We start from the raw sequence: 12264 nt of genomic DNA on the forward strand, positions 1-12264 counted from the left end.
GCCCCCAAGGAGATCTTTTCAAAAGGAAGGCAGGGGCTACACAGACATTCAAAAGAGAGGTAAAAATCACCCAGCAGGCAGCTGCCTGAGGCAGATCTGAGCAGACAGGTCAATGCAGAACTGCATTTGTCAGATAAGCATCAATCAGATCTTCCCTCTCTTTTGTGACAGTCACATAAATGATAGAGCTGTGTAGCTCTTGCTGTTCGTGACAAGCAATACAGATGAAGGCCCAGGGACCTCATCTCTGGTTTCAGGCTCGGGGGAAGAAGGAAATGGGTCCTAGGAGAACTGGTGTGAAAAATAACACTTTGAGTCTGATTGACTAAGGAAGAGGCCAACTTCAGCCATGAAAGGGGGAAGGAGAGGAGACAGCCCTAAAATGCAACAAGAGATCAGCTGAATACACATAGTGGAGAGGTACACGGAGAAAATCCCCTTTGATGGAAAGAGCACAGGATTAAGTCAGAGACACCTGGACTGAGCCCTGGCTCTCTAAGCAATTGTGTAACCTTAGGCAGATCTCACCCTGGGTCTCAGTTTCCTTATCTATAAAATGAGTTTATAAAATGACTTCTGGGCAAACTACTGGAAGAATTAAAACTAGTATATGACAGTGCTTTATAACTCCTTTCCAAAAAAATTTTTTTGTCTGTGTGCTTCATGTTTTCTTCTACCAAGTCATCCTGGGTAGTGGAAATTGCTTGGGATTCCAAACAAACAGGCTAGATTCAGTTTCCAGGCTTAGCATTTATTAGCTATTTGACCTTGGCAAGAAACTTTGCATGATTAAGACAGTTTCCTCATTTGTAAAATAAGCATTGTCGGGAGGACTACAGTCAATCTTGGTGGCTCAGACGGTAAAGAATCTGCCCGCAATGAGGGAGACCCAGGTTCAATCCCTGGGTTGGGAATGGCTACCCAGTTCAGTACTCTTGCCTGGAGAATTACAAGGACAGATGAGCCTGGCAGGCTACAGTCCATAGGTTGCAAAGAGTCCAGCACGACTGAGCAACTAACACTTTTCAGTTCACTCACAATGTTGGTAAGGCATACAGATATGCTGCAATGTGACACATAGCAGGTGCTCAGTAAATGTAATTTTGTCTTCCTATTGGGAGTTAAACAGTTGAACTTCACCCTGCTAAACACAATCTCCTCCCTAAAGCCATACTCCACTCGCTTTTCTGATTCAACCTTTCTTGAAAGCATTCCCCACCACCAGCCCAGCCCAGCCCACTTCCTCATTGTGGGAAGATCCCCCTGATCTCTTAGAGCCACAGAAACAATATGATAAAGAGCTCTCATTTAGTGAGCACCTACTACTAAATGCCAGGCACTCTACCAGGCGTTTTCATAGTGTATTCCACCTTGCATACGATAGATGCTTGATGAATGTTCACTTCCTTCTCCAGGCTGGAAAGAGATAGTGGTTGAAATGACCACCATAATGCAGGCAAACCTGCATAATAACGTCAGTGGCCTCTCTCTTCTATACAGTGCTTTACAGTTTATGAAGCTCTTTCACCCAAATTATATTTGATTCTCACAACAATTCTTGGGAGCAGGTGAGGAAATGGAGGCAAGAGCAAAACCACAGCTCAATTATTCATTCAGTCAACATTCATTGAGCACCTACTGTGTGCCATCTCCCCTGTGCTCTGGGGAGATGAAGAGAAACCATAGGAATTCCAGCTTAGAGGAAAAACCTTTCCAAACATCCTCTACCAGTTACTGGTGCCTCCCTTCACATCATAATCCTTAAGAAACTGGAGATTTATTTCTTGGGTTGGAGATCATTTTAGATTTTTGCCTTCTTCCATACTGTTTCCTCTGAATGGAACATACTTTCCTCCTGCTAGCTAAATCCTTCATGACCTCAAAGTCTTCCCTGACCCACCATCCTCCAGAAGAATGTCTTTGCTCCTGCAAACAAGCACCAGGGGCTTCCCCGGTGGCTCAGTGGTAAAGAATCCGCCTGCCAATGCAGAGACATGGGTTCCAGCCCTGGGCTGGGAAAATCCCCTGGAGGAGGAAATGGCAACCCACTCCAGTATTCTTGCCTGGGAAATCTCATGGACTGAGGAACTTGGCAGGCTGCAGTTCATAGGGTCATGAAGAATCTGACCCAACTGAGCACCTAAACAGCAACAACACAGCACCAGGGCTTCTTTATACCACAGGCGGCTTTCAACAGACTTCCCTTGTCTTTCTCCGTTTATATGAGTAGAACAGGTGGGCACACACCTGTGCACACAAACACATCCAGCTCCTTTTACTATTCCTCACCCATTTCCATCTGGATTCCATGCAGTTGAGATGGATGTCCCTGTCCTTCTCTCACTCCCCTCTGCACCTCTAATAGCTGCCAGAAGCTGCCACTTTGCCCTCCCTAAAAATCTCTTCCTACACTTGGACTCTAGAACAAGAGTCGGCCTGTGGATGAATTTCCCTGTCAGTGATTCTCTTCTTGTCTCTGATTCCAGGTAGCAGTGTAATAGGGTCCAGGGCTTGAGCCCCCTCCTCAGCTTGTGAGGAGCTAAGACAGGGTGCTCTTGGACTCCACTCTGGGCCCCCATCATCCCACTCTCACACCACAACCCACACCTGGCTTTCTCTGCACCATGACCCAGCCCATCCACCACCCTAAACTCTCCAAGTTCCAGGACAGTTCCCCCAACCCCCTGCTAGACTGCAGTGCCTCTCCACAGCCCACCTCTAGCCAGAACTCAGGCTCCCACAGCCCATATCCAAGGCCAGGACTCTCCCTTCACCAGCTCCCCACCCGCTTTCTCTGCAGCCTGGATAGACCTAGCCTTGCCTCCCACCTTCTCATTCTTCCTAGCTTCCCACCTCCAAGCCCCCACTCCAATTACCCACCTTGCCTATACCCAGCTGGGCTCCACTCCACACCACACTCGGATTACCCTCTCCCCGCCCAGCATCCTGCTCCTGCCCAGCGCGCCTTCCCCTCATCGTCTCACTCCTCCATTTCAAAACGACCCCCACCACCCAGACCCCTCCCCTTAGCTCTTCACTTCCACACCTCCCCTCCCTCGCTCTCCTTAATCTCTTCGCTTCTTTCCCCGCCCGTCGGCTGCTCGGTACCCTCTGCCCGCGCGGCCCCTCTCAGCTCCCTTCTTACATCTCCCCCGCCTCCATCCCCCTCCCCCCAGTTTCCCCCTCTACCAGCCTTCGCTGCGCTCCAGTTGCCGCTCAGCCTTCTACCCAGCCCCGGCGCCCTCTTTCTTGTTTCTCCGATCCCGCTGCCCCTGCCTTTGGGTCTCCCCTCGCGGCCCTCAAAGCCCGGGTAGACCCTCCTCAGGGCCCCTCCCCGGGCTACGTGCCCCTTCACTGCCGCGGTACCCTTCCTTAGTGGCCTCCCTGGCCCCCTTCTTCTTGGTGTCCCTTCCGCTGCCCTGTGCTCCTTCTCAATGCCCGCTCACTGTGCCCCGCGCCCCGCTCCGGGGATCGGTCCCAGATCCGCCCCAGGCGGGCTGCCGGGCCGCGCCCCTTACCTGGGACTCCGGGTGAGGACGAGCGGCTCGCTCCCTGGCAGCGCCGCGGAACCGCTGGACCTGGCGGCGGGCGGCAGAAGGCGCAGCGGGTTCGCGGAGCAGGGAGGTGGGGGGCGGGGAGGGGCGGGTCCGGTCCCCTCCGCGGCGACTTCGGGCAGAGGCTGGAGCTGCAGCTGGGCTGGGTTACGGCCGCTTCCAGGCCCCACCCATGCCCCGCCCAGGGGCGGAGCCCGCTTTCGCCTGGCCCTCGGCTCCCTGCAGGTGTAGGGGATACGAGGTTTCTTGGGGACCCGAAGATCCCCAATATCTGGTTGACTATCGTGATTTATCTTAATTCTCGCGCCTCGTTCCATAGACTGAACTTAGTAGGGTGATCAAAGGGCTTTGATGATAAAGTAGATGATGACGGGTTTGTAGCTATGCCATTTCTCGCCTGTGCGTTTATCACTTCGTACCCGAAAGAAGCCCACGGAGAGGGGTAGGATCTGATGGCTGTCTACTTGGAAGAGAAGCCAGAAACCTGGGCATTGTTGTATACACTATGCACTCCTTCACATCCTACATCCCATCAGCCTGGTAATAACGCCTCCATAAGGTATCCTATGGAGAAGGGAATGGCAACCTACTCCAGTAGTCTTGCCTGGAAAATCCCATGGACAGAGGAGCCTGCCAGGCTACAGTCCCTGGGGTCACAAAGAGTCAGACACTACTGAGCGACTTTCACTTCACTTCACTTCAAGGTATCCTATCCCTTCTCTTCCTCTCCATCTCCACCGCTCTCACCCTGGTTCAGGCCTCATCACTTCTTGCTTGAACTAAAGCAATGGGCTCCCAGTGGGTCTCCCTGCTTCCATTCTTCAAGCTACCATCTACATCAGCAGTTTGAGTGATTGTTCTATATGTCACCATGTTACCTCCACCCTGATGAAACAAACAAAACATTTCCAATGGCTCTCCATTACCAGTAGTAGCCTGGAGTGAGAAAATGTTCTTTCCTTGTCATTAGAAAGTCCCAGCGCTGCCAGAGATGGCAGGTATAACAAGTAAATAGCATCCCATCCTTGCATACAGACCTGGACTTCATTTCAAGTCTTCCTGAAGTCACAGAACCCAGCTGCCATGTTTGGTTTAGAATTATAATTCCTCCCCATAGTCAGCCCCCTTCTCAAACCTTAGAAGTCTATTGCTCACTCACTCAGTTATGTCCAACTTTCTGCAGTCCCATTAACAGCAGCTTGCCAGGTTTCCCTGTCTTCACTATCTCCCGGAGCTTGCTCAAACTCACGTCTATTGAGTTGGTGATGCCATCCAACCATCTCATCCTTTGTTGTCCCCTTCTCCTGGTGCCCTCCATCTTTCCCAGCAACAGGGTCTTTTCCAGTGAGTCAGTTCTATGCATCAGGTGGCCAAAGTGTTGGAGTTTCAGCTTCAGCATCAGTCCTTCCAGTGAATATTCAGGATTGATTTCCTTTAGGACTGATTTGTTTGATCTCCTTACTGTCCAAGGGACTCCCAAGAGTCTTCTCCAGCACCACAGTTCAAAAGCACCGATCCTTTGGCACCTAGCCATCTTTATGGTCCAAATCTCACATCTGTACAGGACCACTGGAAAACATAGCTTTGGCTAATCAGAACTTGTCAGCAAAGTGATTTATATGTTTATGTAACTGAATCACTTTGCTGTATACTTGAAACTAACACAACTATACATCAATTTAAGAAAAAAATCTTAGACAACAGAGTGAGCTATCAAAACATTTTTTCCCTACATTCCATTATGACTTTATCTACAATGTGTCTCTCTGACCCAAAGAGCCACCCAAAAGACAGCCCCTCTGGTTGTCTGACTTCTCTCTCAGGCTCATCTTTGAGCTCTTCTGACCTTCTCCACCCCCTCCCTTTCACTCATCTTCCCACCATCCACATCCTGACAGTGCTTCCCACTGTGCCCTCTAGAATCCTGTTCTTTCGACAACAAACTTTCCTACACCCTCTGCTTCTTCAGAGCATACTCAGGTTACTTCTTGGCCTTTATTAATGCTTGACAGTCCTCCAGGACTTTTCTTGCCACCTTCTGCAGGAAGGCTTCTCACTTCCCTACTCTCCACACACCACAAAAGCAAGAGGTGGGGTTAGCATTGCCACATCCACCCTTGTACAAAAATTGCTTCTCCTTTTGTCTCCAGACACACCACCTTCCATCCCTCTTATCAAGGACATCACTGACCCCCAATAGCTCCTCTGCACTGAAGATTCCAACCTCTGGCTCATGGTCATTCGCCTTAGCCCTGTCTAGCCACCCTCCTGGTGCCTTTGGTAGCCATGTGGTTTCCTGACCCTTCAGTCCTTGGTCTCCTCTTCACTTTCCCTTCCATGGTCATACCTTGAACTTCTTAATCACCCAGAACTAGTGCCTCTGTGATCTTCAAATCAAATATCCTATGCTGCCTGCTCCTTCACTGTCTTACTTGAGTTTTCTCATTTTCAAAATGGGTGTCATGATAATAACTATTCATTCTTCACAGGAATAATGAGATATCACCAAAAAATGCACCCTTTTGGGGTTGAGAGACAATAGGAGACCAGATGGTATTGGTTCACATTGCCTCCGGTCTTCTTATCACTTCCTCTTTCTTCCCTTGCATGTAGTCAAGTGGACAGGGCACAGACTTAGAACTGGACAGACGTAGTTTTTAATCCTTGTTCTACACAGTTACTTGCTGTGTGACCTTATGTAAATTAACTCATTTTTCTAACACACGCACTTCATTGTTGTTTGTAGAAATAGTAATAATGTTGTGAAGATCAAATAAGAAAATGGGATAGCTACTGGAAAGCACCCGACTGAGTGCCAGGCACATAGTAAGCCCTCGATAAATAGGAAACATTGTGGTTGTAACAGAACCAAAAACGCTCTTTTAACCACAACTGCCTTCCGAGAAGGATAAACTCTAACATACAGAGGTCCTTTTGTCCTGTTTAGGGCCTTGAGAAGTGTGTATATGTAAGCGTGAGAGGAGAAGCGAGACACTAACTTGCTCAGTGCAAAAAAGGAAAGGAATTTGGAATTTACTTAGCAAAATGGGTGGGGGGAGTAATAAAGAGAGCTGGGAAGGGGAAAGGAAAAAAATAGTAAGAAAATCAGTGTAAGGGTAGGTGCTGCATGGATAAAGGGTCAGAAGTAACCTTCCCATGGTAGGTAAACAGAGGGCGTTTAAGCACTGGAATGCATTACATGGGAGAAGTTGCTTGTCACACATATAATGTAATCATCTTCTGTGACTCTCAACACTTCAGTAAAGGCCATTACACTCAGGAATGCTTCCTGAGAGAGAAGAGTTGTATGAGTGAGTGAGTAGGAAAATTGAGCAATGGGCTTTGTTTTTCTGAGTTGAAAAAGGAGAGTAGACACAGAGACTCTGGGAGCATTAAGTCTTTGTGGAATTTGCAGAAAACTTCAGGATGTCTTCCAACTGACAAGGGCAATAAAATGTAAAAACTGAGGTTCAGACTCATTGCATTTAGATCTTAAAGGGGCAGGAAGGTCATATCTGACATTTGGGCTGTATCATTTGTGCCTCTGTTTTGATTAGCAGGTGATTACCAGAGAGAATACAGAACAAATCATATTATATTGGGCTGTCTCCACTTCTAGATCTAAATGCCAAGCGAGAATAAGAAGAAAGACAAAATTCTACCTTTGGCCTGGGATCAGACTGGCTAACAATCATTAAGACCTTAAAATATACTGGATTAACTCATATCTTTGTCTCATTTAGTCCTTAGTGCAATCATGCAAGGTATGGATTGCCATCCTCTTTCTATAAATGAGGATATAGAAGTCAGAAAACTTAAATGGCTTTCCAGGGTCACACATATGATAAGTAGAAGAACCATATTTGAATCAGGTCTGTCTGACTCCAAGTCAAGAGCTCTTTCGACTAGATTGCAGAATCATGGTTGCTTGGTGAACACCACTGGGGTTAAGAGATCTACGAACAAAATTTCCTTAGATCTTTTCTAGTTGTCGGAGTAGTCAGCCTTCTCTAACTCCTAGTTTGCACTTGACATATACAAGTGATGCTTTTTATTGAATGAGAATCAATCACTTACATTTTACATTAACTATACTTCAATTTCAAAAAGAAAGAAAGGAAAAAAGAAAAGTCAAGAAGGTAGTGAACTTCCAGATGTTCAAGTGGATTTAGAAAAGGCAGAGGAACTAGATATCAAATTGCCAACATCTGATGGATCATCGAAAAAGCAAGAGAGTTCCAGAACATCTATTTCTGCTTTATTGATTATGCCAAAGCTTTTGACTGTGTGGATCACAATAAACTGTGGAAAATTCTGAAAGAGATGAAAATTCCAGATCACCTGACCTGCCTCTTGAGAAACCTGTGTGCAGGTCAGGAAGCAACAGTTAGAACTAGACATGGAACAACAGACTGGTTCCAAATCGGGAAAAGAGTACGTCAAGCCTGTATATTGTCACCCTGCTTATTAGCTTCTATGCAGAGTACATCATGAGAAACACTGGGCTGGAGGAAGCACAAGCTGGAATCAAGATTGCCAGGAGAAATACCAATAACCTCAGATATGCAGATGACACCACCCTTATGGCAGAAAGTGAAGAAGAACTGGAGACTCTTGATGAAAGTGAAAGTGGAGAGTGAAAAAGTTGGCTTAAAGCTCAACATTCAGAAAACTAAGGTCATGGCATCTGGTCCCATCACTTCATGGCAAATAGATGGGGAAACAGTGGAAACAGTGTCAGACTTTATTTTTCTCGGCTCCAGAATCACTGCAGATGGTGACTGCAGCCATGTAATTAAAAGATACTTACTCCTTGGAAGGAAAGTTGCGACCAACCTAGACAGCATATTAAAAAGCAGAGACATTACTTTGCCAACAAAGGTCCGTCTAGTCAAGGCTATGGTTTTTCCAGTAGTCATGTATGGATGTGAGAGCTGGATTATAAAGAAAGCTGAGCACTGAAGAATTGATGCTTTTGAACTGTGGTGTTGGAGAAGACTCTTGAGAGTCGCTTGGACTGCAAGGAGATCCAACCAATCCATCCTAAAGGAGATCAGTCCTGGATGTTCATTGGAAGGACTGATATTGAGGCTGAAACTCCAATACTTTGGCCACCTGATGTGAAGAGCTGACTCATTTGAAAAGACCCTGACGCTGAGAAAGATTGAGGGCAGGAGGAGAAGGGGATGACCGAGGATGAGATGGTTGGATGGTATCACCGACTCAATGGACATGGGTTTGGGTAGACTCTGGGAGTTGGTGATGGATGGGGAGGCCTGGCATGCTGCGGTGCATGGGGTTGCAAAGATTCAGACATGACTGAGCGACTGAACAGAACAGAAGAAAGTAGTAGCTTAAGTGTGGATGTCACTTAGAATGTTCAGATCTTTACAAGGTTCAGATCTGTACCCCAGTGTGAGTCCCTCATAGCCAGCCTAGGAATGTAGATCTGCTGGCAAGTCAAGTGTTTTTCTCTGACCTCTTCAGCAGGTTGCCTCGTTTAACAGAGAAACTGGTGCAGGTGCCTGGAAGTCACCAGAATGTATAAAGCAGCTCTAGAAACATAAGGTTTGTGAGAGGAGTGGTGGAAGACAGGGCTGGAAAGAGAAGCAGAGGCTGGCTGGTCTGAGGCCTTGGAAATCACATTATTGGGAATTTACTTTAAAAGCAAGAGGTTTGAAGCAATGGAGTAAACTGGTTATATATGCATGTAATAAAGACAGCTCTGAGGCTTTGTGGGTTGCTCAGGGGTAAAGAATCTGCCTACCAAAGTAAGAGATGCAGGTTTAATCCCTGGGTCAGGAAGATCCCCTAGAGGAGGAAATAGCAACCCACTCCACTATGCTTACCTGGAGAATCCCATGGGCAGAAGAGCCTGGCAGGCAATAGTCCATGGAGTCTCAAAGAGTCAGACATGACAGCACACACACATACTCGCACAGGCTGCAAATTACATTGGAAAAAAAAGGAAAGAAAGATAGCTCTGACTGTGGTGGGTGTGATAGATGGAGTGGCAAGGGTAGGGAGCAGGGAGAAAGGAGAGAGAGAGAACCCAGTTAGAGATTGCTGTAATAATCCAGATGAGAGATGAAGAGGACCAGAACTCATGTCAAGGCATGGGGAAAGTGGGAGGTAGAGGGATCCAGTGTGTACTTAGGAGCTGGTGGCAGATTAAATGTAAGATGTTGGGGAAAGGGATTCTGCAGAAACAACCAGGTAGACAGTGGAGCCAGTCACTGGTAATGGGAATGGAGAAGTTCCTTCAGGTTATGTTTTCCCGCATAACAATCACTCCCCAAAGTTCAGTGGGTTAAATAGCAATAATTTATTATTTCTCATAATTCTGTGGGTGGCTGGATGGGTTCTTTTGCAGATTTTGTTAATATCTCAGATCCTTTGTGAGCAGCATTCAGCTGGAAGGTCACCCCTAGGTCTGGCATTTGGTGCTGGCTGAGGGCTGAGTGCCATAGTTTTTTCCCAGGAGGCTTCTAATCCACTGGCAGGCCAGACCAGTTCACATGGTGGTCTCGGGGCAGTGTTCCAGGAGAGCAAGGCAAAAAACACAATCTGAGGCCTAGCCTCAGAAACTGCAAAACATCCCATATGCTGCATTCTGTTGGCCAAGTCAAGTCACAAGCCTGGCCCAGATTCAAAGGGCTTTTAATGAGAAGAGCAAAGTGACTTTACAAAGAGGCATGAATGAGAAAAATGGTTAAGTGTTTCAAACACCACTTCTTGCACTAATCAGCCCTTCTTTCTTCTCTGTGCCTCAGCCTTTTCATTTGTAAAATAAATGAAAATGCGCAGTGAGGACACTGCCCCACCACCAGGGCACACTGCTGTCCCCATGGGTGGAATCACACACACACAGCATTCAACATGTGAATAATCAGAACCCAGGTCCCACCCGCCACCCCTCTCTCTTGCCCATCTTACCAATCCTTCACCAAAACCTATCTGTACTACTTCCTGAGAGTGCTCCATTCCGTCCCTTCCTTGCCACTACATGGCCACAGCCTTCTCACTGTCCTAGACCCACAGTAGCCTCCAAACTTCTCTTGTAACCGCATTCCAACACTGCAGCAGAGGACTCTTCCTAACCCAGCTTCAATCTGTTAATATGTATATTTTGCTCTGGCCCCTATGACCTTCTGGTCTCACTAGTGGACACTCCCCCATCTCGCCTTAAGCTCCAGCAACATTAACTTACTTTTAGCTCCCAGAGTGTGACCTGTTCCATAACATTGCCTTGAATTTGTCTCAGTTTCTCCCACTACCTTGAATTCACTCACTCATTCATTCCCTCACCCACACAGCAAATAGTCCTTGATCCAAGATGCTCAGGGTCCATGCAAGATAGCAGGTTTTGAGACCCACTGACCTGAGTTCACAAAAGCATAGGCCAAGCTGCAACCCAACATGATCTCCTAGATCATTCTTAGAAGGGGCAGGGATATTTGCTGAATAGATAGGCATATAGATATTCACAGAAGATTTCTCACATCTACCATCTCATTCAACTTTCACATAAATTTATGAAGCAGGGATTAATTCATGCCATCCTGGATGAGAGGAAGAACTAAGTAGCCAGTGGTTTCTTAGCTACTGAAAGTAAGGAAAGCCAAGATTAAAATCAGCCACATTTGGCAAGACGTGGCTATTTTCTCACTGTGGAACACATCACTGGGGAGAAGCCTAAGCACTAGGCCCCATGCTGGGATGCAGCGTTGAGACTTAAGCTGAGTCTTCATGGGTAAGTAGGAGTTAAACTCAGGGAGAAAGAAACTAGGCAGAAGTGCAGGCATGAGCCAAGCCCAAATGTATGAAATTATTCAAAGGCTTCAGGGAACTTCAGGGATTGTAAGTCTCTGGAAGCACAGACATGATGAGCAAAGTACAGGTGATGAATGAGGCAGGAGGGTAAATCAGAGCCAGAGGTCAGCCAGGGCCTGGGGAGCCAGGCTGAGGAGGATGGACTCAAAGATCAGGGCAATGTGGAGCTGTTGCATTGCTTTCTCCAGAGGGAGCGCTTGGTCCACTTTATACTTTAGAAAGAACTCAGCTTGGGGGATAATTACTTTACAATACTGTTATGGTTTTTAGAAAGAACTCAGTTTATACAGTGGAAATGGATCAGAGGTTCCAAGATACAGAGGACAAGGAGACCAGAGAGAAAGCTGGTGCAGTGACTTCAAAAGAAATTATGAGGGGACTTCCCTAATGTTCCAGTGGTTAAGACTCCACGCTTCCACTGCAAGTGGCACAGACTCCATTCCTGGCTGGGGAGCTAAGATCCTACAGGCCATGCAGTGTGACCAAAGAAAAAGAGAGAGAGAGAGAGAGAATGAGCTTGAGCTGGGAGATGCAGTGGGACGCAAAAGGATGAAAAAGATAAGATCTGGCAAGTAATTGGATATAGATGGGGGAAAAGAAATGGAGGCAACTAGGGGAGTTTTGTGATCTGGGTGGTGCCATTCCCTATGAGAATGGGAAGAGAAGTGACAGACACATGGGAAGTGGGGTCCAGAAGAAGGGGAACAAGAGCCCAGTGGTAAGAGCAGCAACTGAACTGGAAATGATTATTCATAAATGTCTTCATTAATTTTATTTTAAGCATGCCAACCACAGGATCAGATGGTTGGATGGCATCACCGACTCAATGAACATGAGTTTGAGCAAACACCAGGAAATAGTGAAGGACAGGGAAGCC

The 12264-nt window shown here is 47.0% G+C and overlaps 1 protein-coding gene across 1 annotated transcript in view; it reads right to left on the minus strand.

The window, feature by feature from the left end:
* Positions 1-3590, minus strand: part of RAB3B (RAB3B, member RAS oncogene family) — a 72406-nt gene extending 68816 nt beyond the window's left edge. The window contains exon 1 of the mRNA XM_004001971.6: positions 3519-3590. The gene's annotated coding sequence lies outside the window, so the exon portion shown is untranslated. The remainder of the gene's footprint in view (positions 1-3518) is intronic.
* Between the last annotated feature and the right edge of the window lie 8674 nt (positions 3591-12264).

This window comes from Ovis aries, chromosome 1 (genome assembly GCF_016772045.2).
Source record: "Ovis aries strain OAR_USU_Benz2616 breed Rambouillet chromosome 1, ARS-UI_Ramb_v3.0, whole genome shotgun sequence".
Lineage (NCBI taxonomy): Eukaryota > Metazoa > Chordata > Mammalia > Artiodactyla > Bovidae > Ovis > Ovis aries.